This window comes from Nylanderia fulva, unplaced genomic scaffold, assembly GCF_048542155.1.
Source record: "Nylanderia fulva isolate GAGA-0341 unplaced genomic scaffold, ASM4854215v1 Scaffold42, whole genome shotgun sequence".
NCBI lineage: Eukaryota > Metazoa > Arthropoda > Insecta > Hymenoptera > Formicidae > Nylanderia > Nylanderia fulva.
In genome coordinates, this window is record NW_028190499.1 from 774,588 (window position 1) to 802,556 (window position 27,969).

Below are 27,969 nucleotides of genomic sequence, written 5' to 3' on the forward strand. Positions count from 1 at the left end.
AAAATTTAACTTCATGTCAAAAAAAGCAATTAGCAATTCCTTGCATTTTTTTTAAATATTGGAGAATGTCAACTTTTAAAAATAATTGTGAGAATGCAGGCAAAAAAAAGAACGCGCAATTTCATCTATTTAAATACTTATTAATTATTACATATCAACGATGTACAGAAGCGGTTTGTCTTGTCCATCAATTAGCTAGAAAATTATGACAAATTGTGTGGAATATATATGTTTACCGAGGCCGGAAACAAGATAAATGGGCATCGTTGAACATTAGAAATGCAGCGGGAAATGTTTCGAAATAATTAGAAATTTAGCTTAGAACGTTATTACAGGCAAAATTGTCTTATAATTGCGAAAGACCATCCATCTGCCATTCATCAGTTTCCATATTTAATTATCAAATGTTTATTACATTACAATTGTAATTTTAAAATGATTCCGCGACAGCTGATAAGCAACTTTTTTCTCCTCTTCAAAGTACGACACTTCTCGCGAGAGATTTATCAAAGGTTTCACGGGATAGATAAGAGATATTAATTGTTTTTCCCGCGATATACAGGTGTTTCAAAATTACCGGACACGCTGTTAATAGAGAAATTTCTCAGGTTATTTGGAGACGATTTTTCCTCAAAAATCTTGAGGCACCAATAATTTTCAAGTAATAAGCGGTTGAAAATAAAGGGTTTTTCGCAAACTAAATCTTGCGGAAATAAAATATTAACAAAATCACATTCTTCAATAAATTTCAGGTAGAGTTTACTTTAGTAAGAATTTTAATTTAAGGCTTACAAAGATACATAATGGAAAACATGCAAAAAATGATGATCTCTCTCGACATTTTTGCTGACGAAAAATCGTCTCCAAATAATCTTAAGAATCTCTCTATTAACAGAGTGTTCGATAATTTTGGGACACCCTGTATATACGCAATCATGAAAGATTTGCGATAAGGAAAAAGAGAAGGAAGACACACGAAGAAATTGAAGATAAAAAATTCTGTAAATTAGTGCTATATTTTCTAACCGAATTTGTTGTCCGCTCGAGCATAATTAAATCCCGCTCGCAAGAATAACAATTTCGGGTAGTCATTATATTTTTATTTTTTAGTGTTGTTCACTTGAGAAGAATCACAATCACATGGTCGAAACGTCGTGAAGATTAATAAACTTGATTTCTTGCTAATTTGGCCGATTATTTAATTCTCCTACACGGAAAGACTTTTCTCATAAATTATGGTAATCGTGGGATAATATGGCGTTGGAATAATTTTATAAGAGTTTCTCTGATTAATATTTACCACAATAAAAAATATTAATATGTACATAGTAAACTTACTATATACATAATAAAATTAATCGAACATATTTTATATCTTATTGTGGTACCAGAGAAACTTTCATCAAACTCTTTCAATACCAGGATTACCATGATTTTGTGGGTAAATTCTAAGAAAAAAAGTTTTCTCCGCGTATTTATTGACTGTTAGTGTTACGTATATTTTTAATAATAATTGCGTAACGCAAGTGTAGACAGAGAGATCGAGCTCGACGCTAACCTACCCCATTCGTTAACCTGACCGATTCTCCCCACGCGCGGATCGATTCGCTTCAAAGCACGGATTAACCTATATATACACGTCGACATTTACGTCGGGGACGATCATCGGTGCAAAATTAACCTGTCCTCTCCTCCGTCCCCTTTCTTGCTCCCTTTCTCACCCTTTCCTCCTGATTATCAGGATTATCGCCCGCACATATCCACCCTTCTCGTACTTCGCTTAACCGGTTCATTGCAGTTCATTGTTTATTGCACAATATCAATATTCTCGTAGAAGAACATATAGTTTATGATGTTATGAGTCAGCCTTCGAATTAATTTATTGTTTATCTTAATTTTTTTTTGTTCACGGAAAGAATTTTTCTCTTAAAATTTATCCTGAAAATTATGGTAATCGTGGGACAATATGGTATTGGAAGAATTTTATAAGAATTTTTCTCTGATTAATATTTATCGCAATAAAAAATATTAAGTAAATTTTAGTAAAATTTATCGAACATATTTTATATTTTATTGTGATACATATTACTATTTTTATTGTGACAAATATTAATTAGAGAAATTCTTATAAAATTCTCCCAATACCATATTGTTCCATTTTTTATCTCGATTTTCATGGTAAATTCTAAGAGAAAATTCTCTCTGTGTTTTTTTTGTTATTTCTTCAAATCTAATTCCTTTCTTAAAAATTCCTAATTTAGCTATAGCTAGTCAATAATTAATTTGAGTTTGAGTTTGAGAGGGTGTATCCAAATAAGTGCGAAAAATTTTAGAAGATGATTCTTCGTCGAAAATTACGGGGGTTTTCTTACATCTTTCCTGAGGAGTTACACTTTTCTAAAGAGGAAAGTAAAAATTAAATTCTTTTTTAATATTAATAAATATCCCCTTTATTAGTGGAAAATATCCAGCAAGTTTCATTTTTTTTAATTTTTCTGAAATTTGAGGGGAAAAAATAAAAACTTAATTTTTATGCTTCTTAAAATAATAACAAGTCGCGAATTGTCATTTAATCGCGATTAACGCAGGTAGATAAATAGGTCTAAATGTTATTCTTGTTATTTGTGTCCAGAAAGAGCATTTATCCGGAAATAATATATCCTATGAATATTTTTAAATCTGATACGTATAAGCGGTTACTATATACAGGGTGTCCCATAATTCGCGAACCATCTTTTATGGGCAGTTAGAGCCTGTTAAACTGAATAGAAAAGTCCTGTATCATTTTGCGATATTCGCAATAATTATGATTATACCCGAATGAGCGGGTATAATCAACGGAACACAAATTAATATGATAATCCAGGAGTACTGATGTTTGGATTTAATACTTAGGATAATCCGCGCAAGAGTTTAGCTTTGAAATAGATTTCGTCCCTAAAGCCCTTTGTTTGAAATCGCGTCCCATTCAAATTTACACAAAGCATTCCTAAATTATGAAAAGAACATTTTTGCGAGATTATTATTAATAATAATTTTCTGTGTGTAATCCGTTATTATTACGAGCTGCAGGGGCGAGATCAGGTTCGACGATACGCGTCAAACACCGGGAAAACGATTTCCGCGTTGCGACACCCTTCGCGGACCTCGAACAATTCCGCGGTGACGAAGCGGCAAATTCCCGTTTTCACGACGAGGGAAACGCTCTTCCGTCTGAAAACGAATTCGGTCCAAGTGTCTTCTAGTTGTCGAAAATCTGTTGCTCTCTTTCCTTTCATCTCGCGTTCGCGGAACAAACCCTTAAATCGTATATAAAAATATATCTAACAATGCTTGGGTTGAAACTCGAGATAAACATACAAAGATTATTTTATTTTCAATAATAAAAGACTGGGGAAAATAATTCTCATATCTCATAATAATTCATTTTTCAGCAAAATTATTTTCCAAAAATTGTCTGACAGGACGAAGTCAATTAAATGATATAAATTTTTTATTTATTCGATCCCGTTGAGCATAATCTAGAATTGTTAGATAGGAGGTTTTTGGTATCGTTAACGGAATCTCGCCTCGACAATTATGACGATTTATATGATGTTGAACAAGTGTTCGGGATATGTGTGACCAACCACGAATCGTGGATACAAATCAAAACTCATATGCGTGCTCTGTGCGTAATTTGTAATCTGTCGCAAATTCGCGACAACTAATTTATATGTAAATTACGATGTATTAGCGTCACGATATGTAATGTAATTTCGATGATGAAACGCAGGGGATGAATCTGTGAGATGTTTATCTAACAGATAGCAGTTCAAAAAATTGATTGTCAAAAGATGGCTGATACGATCTATCGAAAATCGCATGACGTAAATATATAACTTTCTTTTTTAATGCACAAATAAAGAGAGAATATGAAATACGAGGTATAAATTTGGATAATATTTTTGTATCATTTTTCTCTGCACTCTTCTCAGAACTTGATTGCATTGTTTAGTTTCATTTAAAAAACTGCAGATTATAAACTTGAAAAGGGCGATTAAAATAAAAGAGAAAGTTTGCCACAATGCAAGTTTCGCAAGTTGCTTTAAGATTAAGATATCCAAAGCAAAAAATAATCATTAATTCACGGAGACAATTTTCTCTTAGAATTTATTCTGAAAATCGTGGTAATCGTTTCTCTGATTAATATATTTACCACAAAAAATATTAAATATATAAATAATAAATTTTACTACATATATAAAATATTTTATATCGTATTGTGGTAAATATTAATCAGAGAAACTCTTATAAAATTCTCCCTATACCATAATTTTCAGGCTAAATTCTAAGAAAAAATTCTCTCTGTATAATACATATAGAAAATTTTCTCTTCGAATTTACCCTGAAAACCATGGCAATCGTGGGACAATATAGTATTGTAAGAATTTTATAAGAGTTTTACTGATTAATATTTACCACAACAAAAATATTAATATCTATATCACAATAAGATATAAAAATTTACTATGTACATATTAATATTTTTTATTGTGGAAATATTAATCAGAGGAACTCATAAAATTCTCCCAATGCTATACCAAATTTTCAGGATAAATTCTAAGAGAAAATTCTCTGTACAATAATGACTGAGATGGTCAAACTGTCTACATATGTGCATGATAAGAAGATAATATATCACAAGATTAAAAAGAGTTTCACGTGATAGTCTACAGACTAGGTGATACAAAGATGCTACACATATTTCGATAACTTACATTTTTGGTTAGTCGATGATCGGCCATCAACGCGAGCGTCAGCTGGTAGCTCTTCTTCTTCTTCTCCTCCTCCGCTTTGAATTCCTCGCGGAAGTTCCGCCTGTTTGATGCCTGGGCTATCGATGAATTCAGCTGCAGCTGCTATCGATGGTACCGTACACTCGGATCATCGTTTCCGATCTAATCTGAACGCTTCACCAACGTATAATCACAATACAATGAGCGATCGATGAGGATCTCTCGTGAGAAGATCGTAACGAGATTCACTTTCACTCGCGCTCTTCTTTCCTCTTTCGCGCTTCGACCTCGGAAGATCGCGGAAGAGGAGAGAGAAACGAGAATTGCGACGAACGAGGAGCTTGGAAGGAGATAGAAGTGAGTAAGAAAGAAAGAAACAGAGAAGAGAGGAGGATAGCTCGCACGATGAACTCAAAAGAAGAGGGTTGGGGAAAAATGCCGGATATCGTGTGTCACAGTTTCACTTTTAAATCCCTCGAAGCGCACAAGAGAGAAAACCCCGCTCCGAATTCCAACTCGATGAAGGCTGAAGACCCCGGGGTTCCCGTTATTGTGACGTAACAACGGTAACGTCATTAACGTCAGACCGCCACTGTCTGCGACCGCCACAGCAGACCCTTCGCATTCCTAGGATCCTAGAAGAAGGCTAGACCTTTTATTCTCTCTCTCTCCTTCTTTGGGCTACTAGAAATCGATGATTGATGAGAGCAGTCTCTATCGTACTCAGGTATCGAACTGTCAAGTTAACCCCAACTGATTGGTTTCTTCCGGCGGTAATCCGAAAACTGAAGTCGGTGCCTCATGAAAAGCGGGAAATCCTGCGTCGCGAGTCCACAGAGGACATGATGGACCCCTTTTCCCTCTCGACTGCTGCTTTCACACTAAACTAACTGCCCTTCCCGCCTTTGTGTCTCATGTTCCTCGGTGTAGCGGGGTTTACTCACTCACTATATGCTCACAAAACCGAGTCCGAGTAATTTTCAGCGGGCGCGCAGTTTCCCGTTGCAACGCGAGGACGAGGACAACAGCAGGATCCAACTGCGATTTCGCTCCTCGCGGTCGTCACTGTTCATCTCGTACATACAGTCCTCGATGATGGCGCACTCGCACTTACGTCAAGCCCGGAGAGCCAGCTTTCCCCGCTGTAGCCGCTAAACGTGTGAGGAAGACAATTCATAGCACGTGATCCTCGAGATGGAGCTCATCGCGACAAAAAGGGCAGAGGTCGACGGGATACGCGAGATTGCGAAGATTCAAGACGACAATTAGCCGCGAAATCTCTATGCGCGCTCGCGTGAATTTTTTTTAGCGACTGACAGTTGACATCCGACACGTCTTGTAAGATTTTGAAGCGACTCGAAATGTTTACATAGCTATTTTATATAATTTTGATAGGTAATCTGGATGTGTATTAATTAATTATAAATAGTTGCAGCTATAAATTAGCTAGACTGGCAGACCGAAAAAAAATATTCGGTGTATAGATGATTATTTATTCCAATATTATACACTGACATAACGATTTGGTGACTTATACAAGTAGCAAAGTCGGATAATGAGATCGCTTTAATTGAAACTGATTCTCAAAGTGCATATTCAGATCCGGCTGATTAAACTCGCGAGACGCTTCTCGCTTAATCCTAGATAATTAATCCTAATTAATCTCTAATTAATCCTCAGAATTTTGAAAATGCTCGATAATGCATATAATTATAATATCTCTGATGATTCACGAATACACAAATCGTGATATACCTCTTACAAATCCTTCATCGAGACATTTTATATGAAGGAAATGGAAAGAAAATAAATTATGACAAAGCGATTAGATAATAAAGTGTCGCGAGGAGACTCGCGCAAAAGTAAGGGATTGCGACGCGTCTTTTGTCGAGATTGTGTGCAGCTTTTCGCTAGACGATCCCGGCTAAATCCAATATCGGAGATCGCGGTCTTGCACGACAGACGGCCAGTCTCGCCTATTTTCAACGGCGCGAAAATAGTCGCGCCTAGCGCAGCGCGTAGTCGTTCGCGAATGCGAGAGTACGCGCGACACCTGGATGTATATTTACATTTTGTACGATCGCCATCGCGGGCCGGAAGTTGAATTGCATACGCTATTAACGAGAAACGACAGAGTGCGAAAAATAAGCGGTTCCCAAAATATTTCCCTCTGCAATAATTAGACAGTTAGCAATTACAGGGATCTAATTGAAAAAAATATTACACAAGTGTTATATTTTGGAGAAAATTACATTCATGCAATATATAATATTATATAAGTATTGTATGCTTTTTACGATAAAAATTAGACAAAAATTATGTAGGAAATTTATAAAAATACTAATAAGTTTGTACTCAAAAAATGAAATATCGAGAATTATTAATATATAGTGTTATAATATTTTATATGCTGTTTATTAGCCAAACAGAGAGAGAGAGAGAGAGAGAGAGAGAGAGAGAGAGAGAAATAGGGAAGAGGAGAACGCAGGAAGCTAGAAATTCCAGAATTTTGGGAATTTGGCGTAATCCCGGTCGCGACACTCTATTTTCATTGACACGTTGTTACACAAAGCGACGAAGAAATGCCGCGACGCACGTTTTATTTATAACCACTGTGGCGTCTACGTGCGAAATGCACGACGCGTGTGACGCTTTTGTCGAATATTACGCACGTCTGCGCTATCGCGCGGGGATTCATTGAAAAGTCACCCCCGCGATCGACCAAGTCGTTCGACAACCGGTGATTGAAGAAAAAAAAACAGAATCTTCCGCGTCTTTTATTATCTTATCGCCACCGATTAGACCCGATATGATAGTTAAATCTGTCAAAGAGGCCAGAAGCTCTCTTTTCTACGATTATATTTTTTTAATTAATTTCGTGTAACTTGTAAACATAATCTTATTGTAATAAATAATGTGTAAAAATTGTTGCAATCCATTGACGTTGTTAAAGATATTTCTCACGCAACGAAGATTAATCGAACGTTTATTCGCGTGTAACATTATAAATTGGAATTATTAATTACGTAAAGAGGGAATAAATGCGTAGCGAATGATGCATGAAATGAGGAAGCATAGTGACGTGGTTAGCTAATAAGAATAGAATTTAGTTTCTCGTTTTTTTAATTAGGATTACGTCTGACTCTTGCGTAATCGCGCATATACATAGTCCATTTCCTCTATTAACAGGTGCATACGAAATATTTCTCTCTACCTGGTGGATATAGCGTACGTACATATAGTTTCAAGCTTTAAAAGCAAATTTCTCTTTGAAATGATTGAAAAGCGAGAATCGAGCTAGCAATGTAAGCTTCCGCAAAACTCTCGTCGTTAGCGCAACGCGATAAATTTCTTCCTTCGAGTGATTACGTCACGATGATTAACCCGGAAGAGTAGTTTGGCGAGCGGAAAACCGATACGACGCGCTTTTCGATCGAGAGCTGGGAAACAGAATCTATCTCCCCACCTATCGTTATTAATGTAATAACCGGCGTTAATTAACGTACCTAGACGTCATTAATTTATTTCTTCAAACCGATGAATTACCGAAAAGGGAACCCCTTTAGCGTCCGGTTTATGAATGACGTCACCCATCAGAAGAAGCAGCAATCATATAATTATAAGACACATGTTAGTTTACTCACTCTCTTGTGTCGTCAAATGCTCTCAGTCCGGTAATAACTATATATCCAACTATTTGTCACATTTTCCGACGTCTACTCATTTATTTGTTCTTCCTATATCACGATCTCGTTGCGCGCATAAAGATTCTAATCGACGAATGAAAAGTTTCGATACGAGAAATTTTATCCGTTCTCCGGAACGAGATTAGAAAAATTATATCACAATAAAAATTATTTTTACCGTCTAATAAACGCAAATTTTTCCCACGCGAATGCGTGAGATGTGACACAAAGGAAGAGAAAAGGGATGGAATTAAGAATCTCGAGTATCACGTCACCTCGCGTGCATTTTTTTTCGACGCACAGAAATTTAGAAAAAATTTGTTATACTTAAATTTCGCTTATTTAAGTATCACACTGCGTGCGCTGGCTGCAACGATGACGCTGACGACGACGACGATGACGTAGAGGCCGATGACGTTTGTCGAGCGACGATCGGCGAGTAGTTTATGCGACGTCAACTGGATCGGGAAATTAGACGGGCAAAGAGATAAAATAATAATAAAGACAAAAGTGTGTGTGAAGAAAGAGAGAGAGAAAAGAGAGGGTAATTATCGATGTTGTTGTAATTTGTGTATTATAATACGCGCGAGATTCAAGAGTGAATCGAGACCGGGGAAAGTCTTTGCGAGCAAAGCGGAAACGAGAAAGAGAGAGGAACGGGCGAGTTTAGAAACCGCGTGTTTTGTTCGGTGGAGGTCCAGAAGACGAGAGAGCGAGCGAGGAACGAAAGAGAGAGTGAGAGGCGGTGCCGAGGAAGAGAAGAAATGTACGAGAGTAGTGAGAAAAAGAGACGAGGAGAGAGGGACACCTCGAGAGAAACTCGCGAAAAGGCGCGAAGAATGAGAAAATCGCGAAGGGGGCAAAGGAAAACCAGGGGGAGAAAAAAGGGTCTGTCGTCTCTCGCGGAGGAAAAAATATATAAAAAAATCTAGAAAAACGCGAAATCGCGATGGAAAAAATTGCACGCAAAATCAGGGGGCAATCGCAAAGGGGGCAGAGGGGGGCCAGGGAACGAAAAGAGGCTCTGTTGTCTCTCGCGGGAGAAAAAATTATGAAAAATCTAGAAAAACGCGAAATTGCGATGGAAAAAATTGCACGCAAAATCAGGGGGCAATCGCAAAGGGGGCAGAGGGGGGCCAGGGAATGAAAAGAGGCTCTGTTGTCTCTCGCGGGAGAAAAAATTATGAAAAATCTAGAAAAAAACGCGAAATTGCGATGGAAAAAATCGCACGCAAAATCAGGGGGCAATCGCGAGGGGGGTCAGAGGGAGTCAGGGGGAAGCAAGAGGCTCTGTCATCTTGCGCAGGAAAAAATATCTGAAAAAATCTAGAAAGACGCGAAATCGCGATGGAAAAAATCGCACGCAAAATTAGGGGGCAATCGCGAGGGGGGCAGAGGGGGTCAATGGAAAACAAGAGGCTCTGTCATCTTGCGCAGGAAAAAATATATAAAAAAATCTAGAAAAACATGAAATCGCGATGGAAAAAATCGCACGCAAAATCAGGGGGCAATCGCGAGGGGGCAGAGGGGGGCCAGGGAACGAAAAGAGACTCTGTTGTCTCTCGCGGGAGAAAAAAATATATAAAAAAATCTAGAAAAACGCGAAATCGCGATGGGAATAAATCGCACGCAAAATCGGGGGGCAATCGCGAGGGGGGCAAAGGGGGGGTCAGAGGGACGGAAAGAGGCACGTCGTCCGCGCGCGGTTTCACTTGCATGTGTATGTGTCGGCTATATTTATACGTATGAAATCTCTCTCTTCTCCCTCGTCTTTCTTATTTCCGTCTCTTCCGATGGATCGATCCGATCCACACCGATCCGTAAGGTTACCCCCGGGGGTCCGGGGACCCCGTGGAACCTCCTGAACGTGATGGAGGAGGAGAAGGAGAACGTCGTCGACGAGAGAGAGGGGGAAAAAATTTGGTCACACACTGACGCACATGTGTCATCCGCGGTGCACAAAAACACACTCGCGTATTTTATTATAATATTAATTAATCTCTCTTTTTCTCTCTCTCTCTTCTTCTCGAACACCAGGACTCTCTCTCTCTCTCTCTCTCTCTCTCTCTCTCTCTCTCTCTCTCTCTCTTTCGTCTCGTCGAGCGAGCTGTCAGATGCCGGTCGACAGTTCGAAACAACAAACGCCGTATATACACTGCCGTTGACTGCCGGACGGTTGAGTTCGGTCGTCGCACTCTCGCGGCTCTCCACCTCGGCTTCCTCTTCCTCTCCGCGCGCGCGCGCGCGCACCGCCTCTCCTCGCCACTAAATAATCCCTCCTGTCGCACCACGCCGGGGAAGAACTGAGAGAGCAACGCGGTTTCACGGTTCCAGCGAGAGTGGACGCTCCCGCACGTGGACGACGACGTCGTCGACGAGAGACTCCGAAGAGGGACCAAGAGAATCTAGGAGGACCAGAAAGACTTCCAGACCTCCGTCCAGCGCGCCGATAAGCGGAGACTAATAACGCGTGGGGCGTGATAGGCGTACTAGTAGTAGTACACCTCTGCGTTTCACTTCCTCGAGAGAAACAGGGGTGGGAGAGAGAGAGTCTTTAATAATCGTCGCCGACGAAGGTTCCACGTTTCGACACTCCGGTGACGTCGACGACGAGAGAAGATCGAGCACTCGCTGGACGAGAGGGACGAGAGTGACAGTGACAGAGAGACAGTGAAAGAGAGAGAGGGGGGGATACTGTACGACGACCCGACGACGTTGTTACGTACGTATGAACGGGAAGAAGTGGAGTAGCCGGCAGAAACGCCAAGTGTACGCGAAACACGCGCTTCGCGGTCCGCGCGATCTCTCGGTGTAATGCACGTCGTAGGGAAACACGCTGCGCGCGTTCTTTCTCTCTCTCTCTCTCTCTCTCTCTCTTTCCCTCGCCGGCCTTCCGCCTCTCTTTTTCTAACCTCCTCCCTCCCTCCTCCTCGTGCCCTCCCTCTTTCTCGCGCTGGCGTACGCACATGTGCAATTGTTTTCGTCTATATACAAATATATATATATATATATATATATATATATAAATTTATAAAATAAATTTATAAATAAAAAAAACAAAAACAAAATGGAGTTCTTGTACGGAGGAGGAGAGAGAGAGCACACACGGAGATTACGCGGCGGACAAACGCGGAACAGAGAGGCAGCCTGCCGCTCGGGTCAATGACCTCTCCTCGTCGTCGTCGAGCTCTCCTCCTCGCGCCGCCGGTCCCCCCTTTTCGCCCCCCTCGAGCCCCCCACCACCGTGTGTATATATTCCTACCACCACCGGGAGACCGATCCTCTCTCGCTCGTGCTTCCCCACTAGCGGCGGCGTCGTGACGCTCTCACGAACTCGCCGAGGCGACGTCGCGCGCGAAACCTCGCGTCGGGGTGGATTCGCGCGCGCCGAACCCGTAGAAGGGGTACGGAAGGGGTGGGGTACCGGGTGCGCGCACCCCCTTTCGGCGTCCGTCCTACGGATGGAAGGAAGGGGCGCCTGGAAAGCCGCCGCTGTCGTCGCCGACCCCCCTCCCTTTTCTCTTTGCCCCCTTCTTTTCCCCACCGGGCCCCCCCCTCACTCGCTCGTGGCCTGGGTGAGGTGATCGGCGAGTGGGGGGGACGCGCACGCCGCCGGGTTCACTGGAACAGTGTACCCTCCGATGCAACGCTCTCTCCTCTCTTCCTGATTCCGCGGAGGAGGGGGGCTTTCCTTCGGCGGGAGGGGGGCGGAGGCAGCGGAGGGTCAGTGATGACCGATTCCGGCGATAACAGGGGGTGCGAGCCAGGGTCAAATTCGACGCCCCCGAAGGGGGCTGGGGGTGGGGGGGGCGAGAGGGGGGTAGAATGCCTTCGTACGCGAAACTCGGTCTTTGGTGTATATATACGCTGGAAATCGATGTTAGAGGTGAAAAGCGGCGATCTTGGGAGACTCGCCACGAGGGTCAGCTTAAGCGAGCGATTAGGATCCGCTTGTCCGGGTGGATTGATTATTAAGCGCGTCCAGATGTCATTTCTATGAAACACGCGTGTAAATTTGGGAATATTGAGAATTTTTTTATTTTATCATCTTTCTCATGTTGCAGAAAGTATGGTAAAGCGTATATATTTTTTTCTGATTTTATAACAGATGTCGAATGAGCCACTCGATTAATATATACACTTTACTACAGTGTTCTCTCGTCAGGGTCAAATTTTCATTGTCATGTGTCCTTGATAGATTAATGCGATGATTTTGTTATCGAAAGAGTAATTTTTTTTCTAACCTTTGAACACATGTAAAAGCACATAAGCATATTTACAACTCTCTTTTAGACGTTCAATATCCCGTTATCGCAATTAACTACGTTCGCGATCAAAAACCAAAAGATTAGAGTCCAAAGATTAGATACTTAATTTATTAACAGTTGATTTCATGCGCAAAATATTTTGTTAGATTCTTACTAATAACTGCTATTCTATGGGTAATTAATTACAATATACTATTGTATTACACGTGCAGGCAAAGTGGCACTTTGTGTGCGTGTTTTCTGCGCGGAAAGCGGCCGATTTCCCACGCCGCTATCTAGCGGCGACGCGGTGAATGAATAAGCCGCGTTTAAAGTCATTGCCCACGGCTGAAACCGTGGACAATGCTTTGCCCACGGCTTCAGCCGTGGACAATGACTTTGAACACGGCTATTCCCGCACCGTGCTGCCGCAAGATGGCGGCGTGCGATCGGCCACCTCGCGCACAAAGCCACTTTGCCTGCACTTGCAATACAAAATAGTATGTGTATCACGTGCGGATTGACAACTCGCCTTCGGCTCGTGCGTTCATCCCCCGCACTCGTGACCAATTGTTAACTTTCCGCACTTGATACACAATATACTGTTTTTATTCGGTCGACTTGTATTTCTCTTTTTAATTGTGTTATTTATTCGAGATATTGTCTTTGTTCGTTTCAATGTAATGTTATATGTCAGAGTGAGCACTTCGGTTCGTTTATTACTGATATCTTGTCATGTTCTGATTGTTTACAAAAAACGGACATTATGATCATTTAGTTTTTATCACTTACTTGTAACAAGTATTTTTTGACACTATTATATGTATGATTTTCCGTATTCGATTTTTACTGTCATTTTCATTTTTTTAACTGACAATGAGATTTATAATTTAATTTGTAGCTTGAAGAGGACCCAATTCGGGGTCGAAACGTTGCGTCTTTTTTAATAAAAGATTTTTCACCTTAGCCAGTGTTGGTCAATTAATTCCCTGGTATCTTTATTTCAATGTTTCAACTGGCAATCGGATCACTTTTTTGTTAATTTATTAAATTAGATGTTTTGAGAAAAGGAGGAGAGAACAAATTCATAGAATATACAAGCACCCTATATACATATATAATTATGAAACTCAATCTTTAAGCTCCAATTTTAATGAAACATTTCTTAATGAATTTGGAACTGCTTTATTTAAAAAATAAGTATCAAGGGACCTCATTATTTATTGCGATCTTTGAATATTCTATAAAATCTTGCAAGCTTTATTACAATATTTGACTGATCTGATCTCTCAAAAATAATTAATTTATGAGAATCTTTCTTATACCCTCATTTGTTTATATTCTATTTGTATAATTATTTTTGATTCAAAAATGATTCACTTACTCGAAATTGGTTAAAAGAGATCAATCATTGGTGTAATTCGGCACTAATATATCTGGACAGGCGTGAATACCTCGTGATATTTATTCGAGTTACAGTAGGAGCGCAAATATACGATGCGAGGAAATCGTGGAAGGTAATTAATCATTGATCTCGGCCGACGCGAACACTTAAGATTTCCTTTTAGTAGCTTCTCTTTTTGATCAAGTCGCCCAAGGTCGATGCCACTCGACGAACGCCTCGGTATTTTTCATGAGATGATCCATTTAACGACTTATTGATTGGCTCATTATATAACCGCGATAAATATATACTCGCGATTTGACATTTTCTAAAATTTCATTTGCATCTTTGCGCGACTAATACATTTTTTATTCAACTAAATGTAATTTAAAACAAAATGATTAAACTCGTTATATTTATATTTATGATACGAGATATTGAAATATTAAAATAAAATTGTTTTTATTATAACTTCGACAATACTTAAAAATTGGAAATATATGCGCGCATTATTAATTTAAATTATATATATATATATATATATATATATATATATATATATAATATTTATGTATTAATAACAACTATGAATAAAACAAATATTTTGTGTACGTGTGTATGTTTATGTGATATTATTCTTTATTAAAAAAAAAATGCATGTATAAATATTTTCCAATGAATATAGCCTGAGTGTATAAAGTTTAATTGCGAGAAACATGGAAGAACGAGCTTCAAATATTAATAGGGGTTCCAAATATTAACCCTTTGCACTTGTATCTCAACCTTCTGTCAATACAATGTAGAATGAATATTGATATATCTCATGAGAAAATATCGAATTTTACCGAATGCGTAAAGTTACTCTACCAAATTGATATACGTTATTGTTGCACAATTGTGTAATATTTTATCGTATATTTATATTGCATTACAAAATACGTATAGGTACGAAGTATCGCGAAAACAAATGTCTCCTCTCCCCCCATAACATAAATTTAATAAGCAACGCTACGAGTCACCGTGAAAATCGATAAATAAATTTTTAATATAATTTGTGTATATTTTTATTTAAAATTTCATATCGCAAATAATCAGTAATAATTGCGATCGCGATTATTGTGAAATAATATCACGCATTTTGCACATTGTTGACATATTAATCTTTATTTCAAATATAGGTTGTATATGCTTTTTCTCCCTCTTTTCTTTCACATAAACATCATTTATTGTTAATAAATATCGCAATTTACAAAAGAGAGAATTATACGAGAACGCGTGCAAAAATATTCTTTTTTTATTATAAATACATTTCTACACAGTTGAAAAATTTCTCTTAAATTTAACATATGGATATGTTAAATGGAGACACAAATATTATGTTAATATTTTAACACAAAATAAATGCAAAACTTTAAATAATTCAAAATAAATTTTGTCTAAAATTAACATACTTTTAATGTAAAAATTAACAAAAAACATGTTAATTTTAGATTCTATCATCCCCAGTTATATCATAAAATAGAAAATCAATATTTTTTCTGTAAATTTTAACAGATAAATCTTGTCACTAATAAAGCAGAATGTAATTTTTTTCAGTAGTTTTAATAATTTAACATTTAAGTTCAATTAACAAAACAGTAATATGTTAAATTAACACGCGAATGTGTTAAATATTTAACCCAAGAATTTGAACGTTTTTAACAGGAAAACACAAATTCATTCCACAATTCATATCATTCCAATACTCCCTTAACGTTCATTCCTATATTTATTCACATTACGTTATTATTCATAATGAATATCAAGGACGTTACAAAGTTGGCTACCGGGTTTCTCCGCGATAAAAATCATTATTTATTCCACGGCTTCCTCTCATCGAACTTTTTAAGCTGTATAATCTGAGCACCTCGGGTTTGTCCTCATTTAAGGACTTGGTGGGGACTTCACACATTGGTTGAAGTTTAAGGTCAGCCGTATATATTTGGCCTCTGTTCTCTCCCGGCCGAGTGCTCTTATCGGTTCTTAACGATTATGTGCGTGTGTCGTGACCACCCACGTATTGAAAGAGAGAGAGAAACGCACTCGCAACCAGTCCTTCATAGGACATTGACTTTGAGATATCGTCGTCGACGACGACTGGCCGCGACGGCGCTATCTCATTTCGGGCTTATCACACTTGTTTCGCTCTGTACCTTATCTCCCCAAGCTCTGTATCTTCTTAAGTCACCGCCGCTCACGCATGTTCCATTTCTATGACTCTGACTGTGAATTGCTCGTTCAGCTATTGCGCCTTTATTAACGGGACAAATTTAATTAGCGGTGTATCGTTAGTATGTGGCACTTTCGACGTTTCTCTAGCAGCGAATTAATTAAGCTCTCCTTTTGAATAAACACTGGAATTTATTGTTTGTATATTATTTGATATAAAAAAAATGAAAAATTAAATTTAAAAAAATGAAGAAAAAAAAGTAAGGAATGCAAAAATCTTGATATGGTTTTTGCATGTTATTTATATTTTTTATTTTTATGTGCTTTTCGATAGAAATTTTTAATGAATTTTTTAATAATATGTAAATCGAAAAATGAAAAAAAAGTTTTGAATATGTATAAAAAATATCTTCATATTACATTTTCCTATTTTCGTTTTCGAAGTCTAAAATTCAAAAAGTGATAAAAGTGCCGTGTAAAGCCTTGACACTGATTAGTGAAAAAATGACAGGCTTACAAAAATGTTGGAAAGTCGGAACCCTTTTATTATAATGTTTTTAATGATCTTTTTAAAATGATACTTTACAATGACGTTCAGAATATAGCGAACGAATGCGATGAGTGAAATAAATTGAAAACAATTTTTTTATTATTAATCATAATCATTCGATTGAAGCTTCTTTATACACGTTGACAAGGGCTTTTCAATTAGTCAAATCATCGTGAAAAATGATAATATTATGCGGCACAATGTTCTGTTATTAGTATTATATGTACGAAGCGTATTTATAGTAAGGCATATAATAGTAGGGATTGCGAATAATAATGAAAAATCAGTATGATATATTGAGAACGGATATTCCATCGCGCTATTAGCGAGAATTCGCAAAAACAAGCGAGAATCCACAACTGACCGCAATGTGAAGTAGCAATTTGCATAATTGCGAGTATAGTATTCGTCATATGTGAGAGAGAGAGAGAGCTGAGGATAATAATAAACGTGCGATTGTGACACAGTTTCGATTTTTAACGCACATAAAAACATTGCGTAATAAACCGAGATTGCATTATTTGCAAAACTCGTCGGAGATTTGAAGAGGCGGTTCGTCGCTCCATTTCGTCACGGAATTTTAGTTTGCGGTAGAGTAGAAGGAATTGCATAATAATGATCGCGATATAAATTATATATAAAGTAAAAATAAAGAATGCAAAAAAAAAAATTGCGACAAAGTATATGAAATTTTTTCATTTGCAGAACTTTTTTTAAGGCACATGCATATAATTTCATCGGGAATTTTAAATTTATTTTTATATTTTAATTTTGTTACGGAGACGAGCGATTGCGTTACTTTAGAAAGGCAAACGGAATATTTATCAATTTTCAATATATCATTTGTTACAAAATAAAATTTTGATAAATTCCCAAATTATTAATTTTTTTTCATTTTGATAAAATTTCTTAAAATTTTGATAAAATTTTTGACAATCGATCCAAACGTTCTTGATTTAGTCGATCGAGAAATGACAAAAGGAAGAAAGATTGAGCAGCCTCGATTTACATCTATAGATTTAAACGACGTTATACGGAATATTCATCGATATCTGTATTTTCCTATCATCACCGTTTACCGTGTGCGAATAAGAATTGCTATTCGAGATATCGATTCACGCTATGGGAAAATATGTAAATCCACCAGTGATACTAACGAGCACGTGCGATTGTATGGTGTCGACGTATGTTAGAATATGAGCAAGTGGAGGAGAGAGCCGCAGGGATGAAAGGGAGAACGGAAAAAATTAAAAAAGACCCTCGTTCCTTCCCCTTTTTCTCTCTGCTGAATTAATTCCATATGGATCGTGCGTGTGATGACGTATAGTCAAAGAATAACAACGAAGAGAGGTGTAGATAGAGATAGACATTTATTTAATATTATCTAGGGAATTGATTTTTCCTTTATATACAAAATTGCATCGAAAGTCTAAAATGAACGACGATTTAATAATAAAAAAAATAAAGAATGAGTTTGGAATTTTTTTTATATGTAGCATTATGAGTTAAATATTAATTGTATTCAAATATTACGCCACATTTATTTAATATTATCTAGGGAATTAATTTTTCCTTTACATATAAAATTGCATCGAAAGTCTAAAATAAACGACGATTTAATAATAAAAAAATAAAGAATGAATTTGGAATTTTTTTTTATATGTAACATTATGAGTTAAATATTAATTGTATTCAAATATTACGCCACATTTATTTAATATTATCTAGGGAATTGATTTTTCCTTTAGATGCAAAATTGCATCGAAAGTCTAAAATGAACGACGATTTAATAATAAAAAAATAAAGAATGAGTTTGGAATTTTTTTTTATATGTAGCATTATGAGTTAAATATTAATTGTATTCAAATATTACGCCACATTTATTTAATATTATCTAGGGAATTGATTTTTCCTTTATATACAAAATTGCATCGAAAGTCTAAAATAAACGACGATTTAATAATAAAAAAATAAAGAATGAGTTTGGAATTTTTTTTTATATGTAGCATTATGAGTTAAATATTAATTGTATTTAAATATTATGCCACATTTATTTAATATTATCTAGGGAATTAATTTTTCCTTTAGATGCAAAATTGCATTGAAAGTCTAAAATAAACAACGATTTAATAATAAAAAAATAAAGAATGAATTTGGAATTTTTTTTTATATGTAGCATTATGAGTTAAATATTAATTGTATTCGAATATTACACCACATTTATTTAATATTATCTGGAGAATTGATTTTTCCTTTAGATGCAAAATTGCATCGAAAGTCTAAAATGAATCATGATTTAATAATAGAAAAACAAAGAATGAATTTTTTTATATATGTAGCATTATGAATTAAATATTAATTGTGTTAAAATATTACGCACGTGTTATTAATTACTTGATACTTTAGAAAGAAATATTGAAAAATTAGAAACGTCACATTATTTTTAAAGATGGACATTATTATAATAAACACATACAGAAATATAATTTTAAAAAATAATTCTCTTTTTGAGAATTATTTGAAAAAAATACAAAAAAAAAATAAAATTGTGCACAACTATATAATGTCGTTAATTTTTTATGTCCATTTTTTTAATCTTCTCAATTATCAATTAATCTAAAAAAAAAAAAAAAAATAGAGAAGACGGATAGCGAAAAAAACATCGTTAATTGAGTCATAAATCAATGAACACTATTTAATTAATAATTGCGATAGTGGAGTTGCCGTTCTTTTTGTTTTCTGCATTCAATTTCTCTGTCTCTCTTTTTCTCTCTCTATCTTTTTGTATCCCCTCGCGCGACATACTTTTTCTTCTTGGAGCCGTTTGAACTGCAACGACCCCTTGGAATTACATTATCGGCACTGCCAAGTTCACTTTTGTTTACATTCGACGTGCTATACGTAACTGTGAACGAGGGTGCGCGTTTTTCTCACGGACTCGCCAATTATTGAATCGAAATTTTCCGGCAAAAAATTCCGGATTTATTTTAAACTGTTTTTAGAAGAAGTTATATATATTTTTTTTTATCCAGAAATTCTATTTAATATGAGAATTTTGGGAATAATTTTGTAGAATAATTTTGACAAATGGATCGAGATGTGTTTATTTTATCTAATAATTAACTGTCACTACACAGTGAAATTTTCTCTTATAATTTAGCCTGAAAATCATGGAACAATATGGTACGGGAAAATTTTATTAAAGTTTTTCTGATTAATATTGATAAAACATACAATAAAAAATATTAATATCCACCATATAAAATGTTTGATTAATTTTACTCATTGTCTCAATAATTTTAAAATATATTAAAAAATTCAGGAATTAAAATTACATCGATAATGGAAATTCGAGAATTAAAATAATGTTTTTTTCTAAAAACTTTCTAAATAGGCAAGCAAAGTCGATGATAATTTTAACATGCAGCATAGTAATTTTCGGCTTATTTACCAAACATGATACAATTTTTGCGATAAAGTATACCAAAAAATTCCTTCGTACAAGAATCGAAAATTTACTTTTTAAATTCTATTTTAATTATCTATTATTAAAAAAAAAAAAAAAATAGAAACGTCGCTGCGTTGAGGCTACATATATTGTTCGCTATCCGTAACCCGTCTCTCTATTATCTTGTAAACCACCTTTTATTTCCAGACATTTATTTTTACATGTATTTTGTATGCGCGCGTGCGCGCGTTCCGTTACAACGTGCTTATTCAACAGGTTTACAACGAGGCGCGTAGCAAGAATCCCCATAGTAGAAATCGCTCTCGAGTCTCTGCGCTTATGTTTCATAAATGGAGCAGAAATTATTCCTCGTACGCGAGCTCTCCTCCCGCCGGAGAGCGATAAAATCGTTCGCAACACTCAGTGGCACTCCCTTAAATCTCTCTCAATCATTTACGAAACTGGGAAGACAACACTCGAATAATTACAAAAATTTATTATTTAATTTTACGCGAAAAATTATACCAAAAATAGATCGAAAGTGATACGTATCTAGGAAAATTTAAATAAATCGCACAAAGTTTCTTTGAATGTATATATGTATAAATATTGTATAATTATTATTTTTTATTTTATTCTTTATTTATAACTTATTTCCCTGTGGAATATTTTATTTAATATTATATTATTCATACAAAAAATATCTATTGATATATATAATATATAATTGAATTTATAACATATACAGTATATTATATAATATTATAATATACGAGTATGTATAAATATTAATATGTATAATATAATAAATTAAAATGTGAAATCAATTTACGCCTATTTTCTTTTGGATGTTATATTGGAAAAAATATATATGCAGTTGAAATTATTTTTAAATATTGTACAATTATAATTTTTTATTTATAATTTATTTTCCTGTGGAATATTTTATTTAATATTATTATATTATTTATACAAAAAATATCTATTGATATAATATAATATATTTAATTGAATTTATAATATATACAGTATATTATATAATATTATAATATATGTATAAATATTAATATGTATAATATAATAAATTAAAATGTGAAATTAATTTACGCCTATTTTCTTTTGGATGTTATATTGGAAAAAATATATATGCAGTTGAAATTATTTTTAAATATTGTACAATTATAATTTTTTATATATAACTTATTTCCCTGTGGAATATTTTATTTAATATTATTATATTATTCATACAAAAAATATCTATTGATATATATAATATATAATTGAATTTATAATATATACAGTATATTATATAATATTATAATATATGTATAAATATTAATATGTATAATATAATAAATTAAAATGTGAAATCAATTTACGCCTATTTTCTGTTGGATGTTATATTGTTGAATAAAAATATATGTGCAGTTGAAATTATTTTTCTTCCTTTAACTTTAAGAAAGTCAAGAAAAAAAAACTTGTTAGAAAGAACGAAGAAAGTGATTGAATTTTCTACTTTTATCGTTCTCTGGTAGTAAAGTTGCATCAGATTATTATGACGATTGTTACTCTTCAGTTACATGTATCTAAAATTAAATGTGCAAGCATTAATATGTAATATTGCGACTTACGTTGTTCAGAGTCCTTGATGTCATTGAATAAAGATCGCATTTATCTTAGAATGCTGCATTATAATTTTACAATTAATGTTGCATGCGTTAATCGCCACCATCATCTTTCTTTAATCATCCTTCTCTGCGAATATCATCGGTAAGTATTTTTATTCGGGATTTTCTGAAATTTATGAGCTGCCTCGCTCATAAATACATATGTAAGTGCTTTGAATTTTTTCTGATTTTTGTTTACAATTTACGTTCCTTAAATCCAATTACGTACATGTAAATGAGCCAGTGCATGCAAATAACTTGCGTTTATAGCACTCACTGATGTAAACGTCATCGTAAGGTGTGTTTTTACGAACTTTATACGGTCAGATAAAAATCTTTATAATGCAATCATTCATCGAAAGCACAGCGTGGATAATTAAGTACTCGTCGGGCTCTTAAAATCAGATTGTCTCGCAGAAAAAAAGATATCTTCAATTTTAAAACAGATTATTATCTCGAGATTCGTAAGATAATGTGCAATTTATCATGCGTATATAAAATACGATACATCGAATATTCTTACTCCATACACTCGACAAAAAATTTACACGTTTGTATTCTTTTCATTTTTGTATTCTCAAACTCTTTTCTATTTAAGGGGATCCTAAATGATGTTTTTACCGACCGAATGCGAGAATATTTATTTTTTTCATATAACTTTTTATTGACTATACTGATCAATAAATCCTTTTCCACGATTAAAGTACTTATAAAAACGGACCGCGCTAGCTATGTTTGCATATATAAATCATATAAAAATCAAAAATTACAGTTTTGTTATCGGCTGCTTTGTGTCAGTTCGTAATAATACTTATTTAATAAAAAAAGTTTTGCAGTTTGTCTGTGCATGAAATATAGTATGCGCGATAAGGATTATATGAAGAAATATTAGTAAGCAATTAAAAGTGAGATTGCAAGTCTAATAAAAAAGTTATATATAAAAAAACATTTCACGCATATGTGTGTGTGCAAATCGAGGCTGCGGAATAAAACAGAGCAGTAGATTAGTTGTGTGATATCGTGATAGATGGAGCTGCAACGTGTTTCACTCTCTCTCTCTCTTTCTCTCGCTCTCTCTCTTTCTGTTTTTTATAAGGTCTGTTCGTTTTGGCTACACTGGCCACATTAGTTCAGAGGTTGTCTTTTTTGTTCGACATTGGAAGGAAAAAGATAACCTCTGAATTAGTGTAGCCAATGTATGCCATTATATATTTTATGTTTGATAATATAAATAATACATCAATTTTTTTCTATAAAAAACTATATATAAAACAGAAAAAATTTTGTGTTATTTATATTATCAAACACATGAAATATATAATGACATACAATTTTATTTTAATTATATTTGTATAATACAATAATATTCACATGATTTTTATAGATAATAAGTATATGCATTTATAATTTATAAAAACTAAATCTTATTTTTCATACATCGAAGTAATTCGAGTAATGATTTTACTGAAATATATATTTGATAGACATTGTGATTCTAACGAATTTTATTTGTTCGCATATACCTGTAAATTGTTATAAAAATTACTTTTACTGTAAATGTAAGATAAATTGTATGCAATCTATAAAACAAAAAGAGAGAGACAGAGAGAGAGAGAGAGAGAGAGAGAGAGAGAGAGAGAGAGAGAGAGAGAGAGAGAGAGAGAGAGCGAGCTTTTTTTTCTTTCCCGAAAATAGAGACATTCAATGCAAACGGTGAATTGTATATCTCTTTACGACACGTACAGCCGAGGAAAAATTTTTTATATATAATTATATAAAATAATTGTATAATTATACATATAATTTTGCGATTATATATGTATAAAATTATACAATTATTTTAATATAATTATATATAAAAAATTTTTTCCCGGGTTGTATGTGTCGTAAAGAAATATATGTATAATTGATCGTTTGCATTGAATGTCACTATTTTTTGAAAAGTAAAAAAGAGAGCTCTCTCTCTCTCTCTCTCTCTCTCTTTCTTGATCCTTTATGCTTATTGTTAGTATTCTATCAATTAGTAATCAATGCAATCAATCATATCGTTTTACGGCAACAGCCAGTTACTCGTTCACTCACTCATTTATTCTTTTAAAATATGTCCATTTTTATACATAATTATGTAAATTTATATATAAAAAATAAGGGTGCATATATAATCATGTCAAATTTGTATATAAAACATATATATTTATATATATAAAGAAATACTTATTTATTACACTTGTATATATATATATATATATATATATATATATATATATATATAAATTTATATAATTATATATAACAAGCACTTTTACTTAATTATGTATAGACATATTTCATAATATAATTCTGCGATTATACGTATACTTTTATATATTTCTATATAATGTTATATTATTATATACACAAATTTTTGTCCCGGGGTATTTTAAACTTTTATTTTCTTTTTCTTTCCCCATTCTTGTCTGTCTTTACATGCATGTTATTATGTTGTATGTGTATCATGTATAATTTGGATTTGTATGTATGTTGAGAAGATTGGAATAGATAAAATTTTATTACTTCATGTTTTTATATTATAAATGCAGCTTTTTGTAAATATCCGAAATAAATAATTTTTCTACAAATATTTTAAATTTATCAAAATATTTTTTACTGCACAATTAGACTAATATATTTTGCATTATTCTATCTTTATTAATTTTTTTCATAATAAAATGGATTTTATTGAACAAATAATAAATAGTAAATAGAGAAAATATAAAATATCGAAAAGAATATATTCATATAAACATATATTTGTGAAATCGAAATTTTGTTAAAATTGACTTTCATAGAAATTGTATTTTATAAATTTAATTAAAAAAAGCTGCATTTATCAGATAGAAACATAAAGTAATAAAATAATATATTCCAATCTTCTCAACACACACACACACACACACACACACACACACACACACACACAAAACTTCTTATAACAAATGTTATATAAATTATACATATACAGGATGTAACAACGATCATATATCAGGAGTTTTTAGAAGAAAATACGTATTTTATTGAAAAATGTTTTATTACCAAAGTTATAAGGGTTACTTATCATTACATAGTAGTATTAGTATTATGTTGAATAGCATTATCAAAGTCACATAAAGATTATTTGGAAATAATGGAAACCCTCATTTTTTATTGCATGTACATACATGTAGCTTACTTTGAGAGCTTTTCTAAATAAATTTTTCATTCTGTGCATGCAATAAAAAATGAGAGTTTCCATTATTTCCAAATAATCTTTATGTGATTTTGATAATGCTATTCAACATAATACTAATACTACTATGTAATGATAAGTAACCCTTATAACTTTGGTAATAAAACATTTTTCAATAAAATACGTATTTTCTTCTAAAAACTCCTGATATATGATCGTTGTTACATCCTGTATATGTATAATTTATATAACATTTGTTATAAGAAGTTGTGTGCGTGTGTGTGTGTGTGTTGAGAAGATTGGAATATATTATTTTATAACTTTATGTTTCTATCTGATAAATGCAGCTTTTTTTAATTAAATTTATAAAATACAATTTCTATGAAAGTCAATTTTAACAAAATTTCGATTTCACAAATATATGTTTATATGAATATATTCTTTTCGATATTTTATATTTTCTCTATTTACTATTTATTATTTGTTCAATAAAATCCATTTTATTATAAAATAAATTAATAAAGATAGAATAATGCAAAATATATTAGTCTAATTGTGCAGTAAAAAATATTTTGATAAATTTAAAATATTTGTAGAAAAATTATTTATTTCGGATATTTACAAAAAGCTGCATTTATAATATAAAAACATGAAGTAATAAAATTTTATCTATTCCAATCTTCTCAACATACATACAAATCCAAATTATACATGATACACATACAACATAATAACATGCATGTAAAGACAGACAAGAATGGGGAAAGAAAAAGAAAATAAAAGTTTAAAATACCCCGGGACAAAAATTTGTGTATATAATAATATAACATTATATAGAAATATATAAAAGTATACGTATAATCGCAGAATTATATTATGAAATATGTCTATACATAATTAAGTAAAAGTGCTTGTTATATATAATTATATAAATTTATATATATATATGGTATATATATATATATATATATATATATATATATATATATATACAAGTGTAATAAATAAGTATTTCTTTATATATATAAATATATATGTTTTATATACAAATTTGACATGATTATATATGCACCCTTATTTTTTATATATAAATTTACATAATTATGTATAAAAATGGACATATTTTAAAAGAATGAATGAGTAAGTGAACGAGTAACTGGCTGTTGCCGTAAAACGATATGATTGATTGCATTGATTACTAATTGATAGAATACTAACAATAAGCATAAAGGATCAAGAAAGAGAGAGAGAGAGAAAGAGAGAGAGAGCTCTCTTTTTTTACTTTTCAGAAAATAGTGACATTCAATGCAAACGATCAATTATACATATATCTCCTTACGACACATACAACGCGGGAAAAATTTTTTATATATAATTATATTAAATAATTGTGTAATTATAATTTTGCGAAAAATAACAAAAATTGGGTACATGCTAAAAATGTAGCATGTAGACACCCTATATATACATATTTGTAAACAAAATCGTGTGCGCGCAATGACATATATTTGCGCGGGATGGTTCACTTGTCACGCGGTACGTACTATACGTGCTTACACGCAGTGCGCGACTCGACCGTTATAACGTGTGATAACGTGTCGAATATTGTGATAGATAGACATACTGTGATATTTTAAAAGTAATATTTTTATATTTATTAAATATATAGTGTATAATGGGTGCAAACAAAAATAAACGTTTGCCCCTATCTGGTCGCAGATTGAGTAGAAAGGGAGCATGTTTTAAAAGGTTAGTATTATGTCATATCATAAAATTGATTCAATATCAGAATTACTGTTACATACAGCACAAATACACAAAATATTACATACCTATTTATTATACACATAAATGTATATAACGATTAGATAGACAAAAAGAAAAAGAAATATATATATATATATATATATATATATAACATTATAAACAGTACAAATAAACATTAATTATATACATCTATTTGTTATACACATACATGGATATAATGAATAAATTAATAGATACAGAAAGCTGAAGAAAAAAAAGAGAAAGATAGAGAGTATGAGTTCTCTAGCCTCTTTACATTATAAATATATATCATAAAGCAATATATATATGTATATATACATACACACATACATGTATACATACATAATAATATATTGCTTGTCGACGTTTATAAAAAGGCTCACTCGTTCGCTCTCTTTCTATTTATTTCTTTTTTCTTCTATTTCTTTTTTTTTGTATATCTAATCGTTATATACATTTATGTGCATAATAAATAGGTATGTAATATTTTGTGTATGTGTGCTGTATGTAACAGTATTATGTATGCTGTATGTATTATATATATATATATATATATATATATATATATATATTATAATAGTGCGCATGATATTTGAGACGTTTCTGATAATTAAAAAATTTATATTGTACAAATGAATTTGTTTCAAAGCTATTACGTAACAGAAAAATTAAAAAAAAAAATGTTTTCATGAAAAAATGAATGTCATAATTTTTTTTTAAATAAAAGCATCATATTCAATCTAAATCAATTTGTTACAATATTCTGCATCAAAAATTATAAAGATAAAATTGTGAAAAAGTGAAAAGTTTACGAGATATTTGAGTTTTAGAGAAAATATGTAGCTGTTGGTTTACAATTTATATCTTTATTTATATCTGTGTTTTCTTTACACCAATTGATTTAAAATTGGAATAAAATAATCAGAAAATGATTTCATGAGATATTTCATAGTTTATGTACATTATGAAAGTATAATATATCTCATAAGCTATTCGCTTTTTTTGGCC

The 27,969-nt window shown here is 33.3% G+C and overlaps 2 protein-coding genes across 4 annotated transcripts in view; one reads left to right on the top strand and one right to left on the bottom strand.

Moving 5' to 3' along the window:
* The window catches only part of Hr4 (nuclear hormone receptor 4), a 213,556-nt gene extending 208,478 nt beyond the window's left edge, over positions 1-5,078 (bottom strand). The window contains exon 1 of the mRNA XM_085486331.1: positions 4,761-5,078. The gene's annotated coding sequence lies outside the window, so the exon portion shown is untranslated. The remainder of the gene's footprint in view (positions 1-4,760) is intronic.
* LOC114936085 (uncharacterized) overlaps positions 1-27,969 on the top strand; it is a 277,220-nt gene that overhangs the window by 197,568 nt on the left and 51,683 nt on the right. The gene's annotated exons all lie outside the window — the stretch shown is intronic.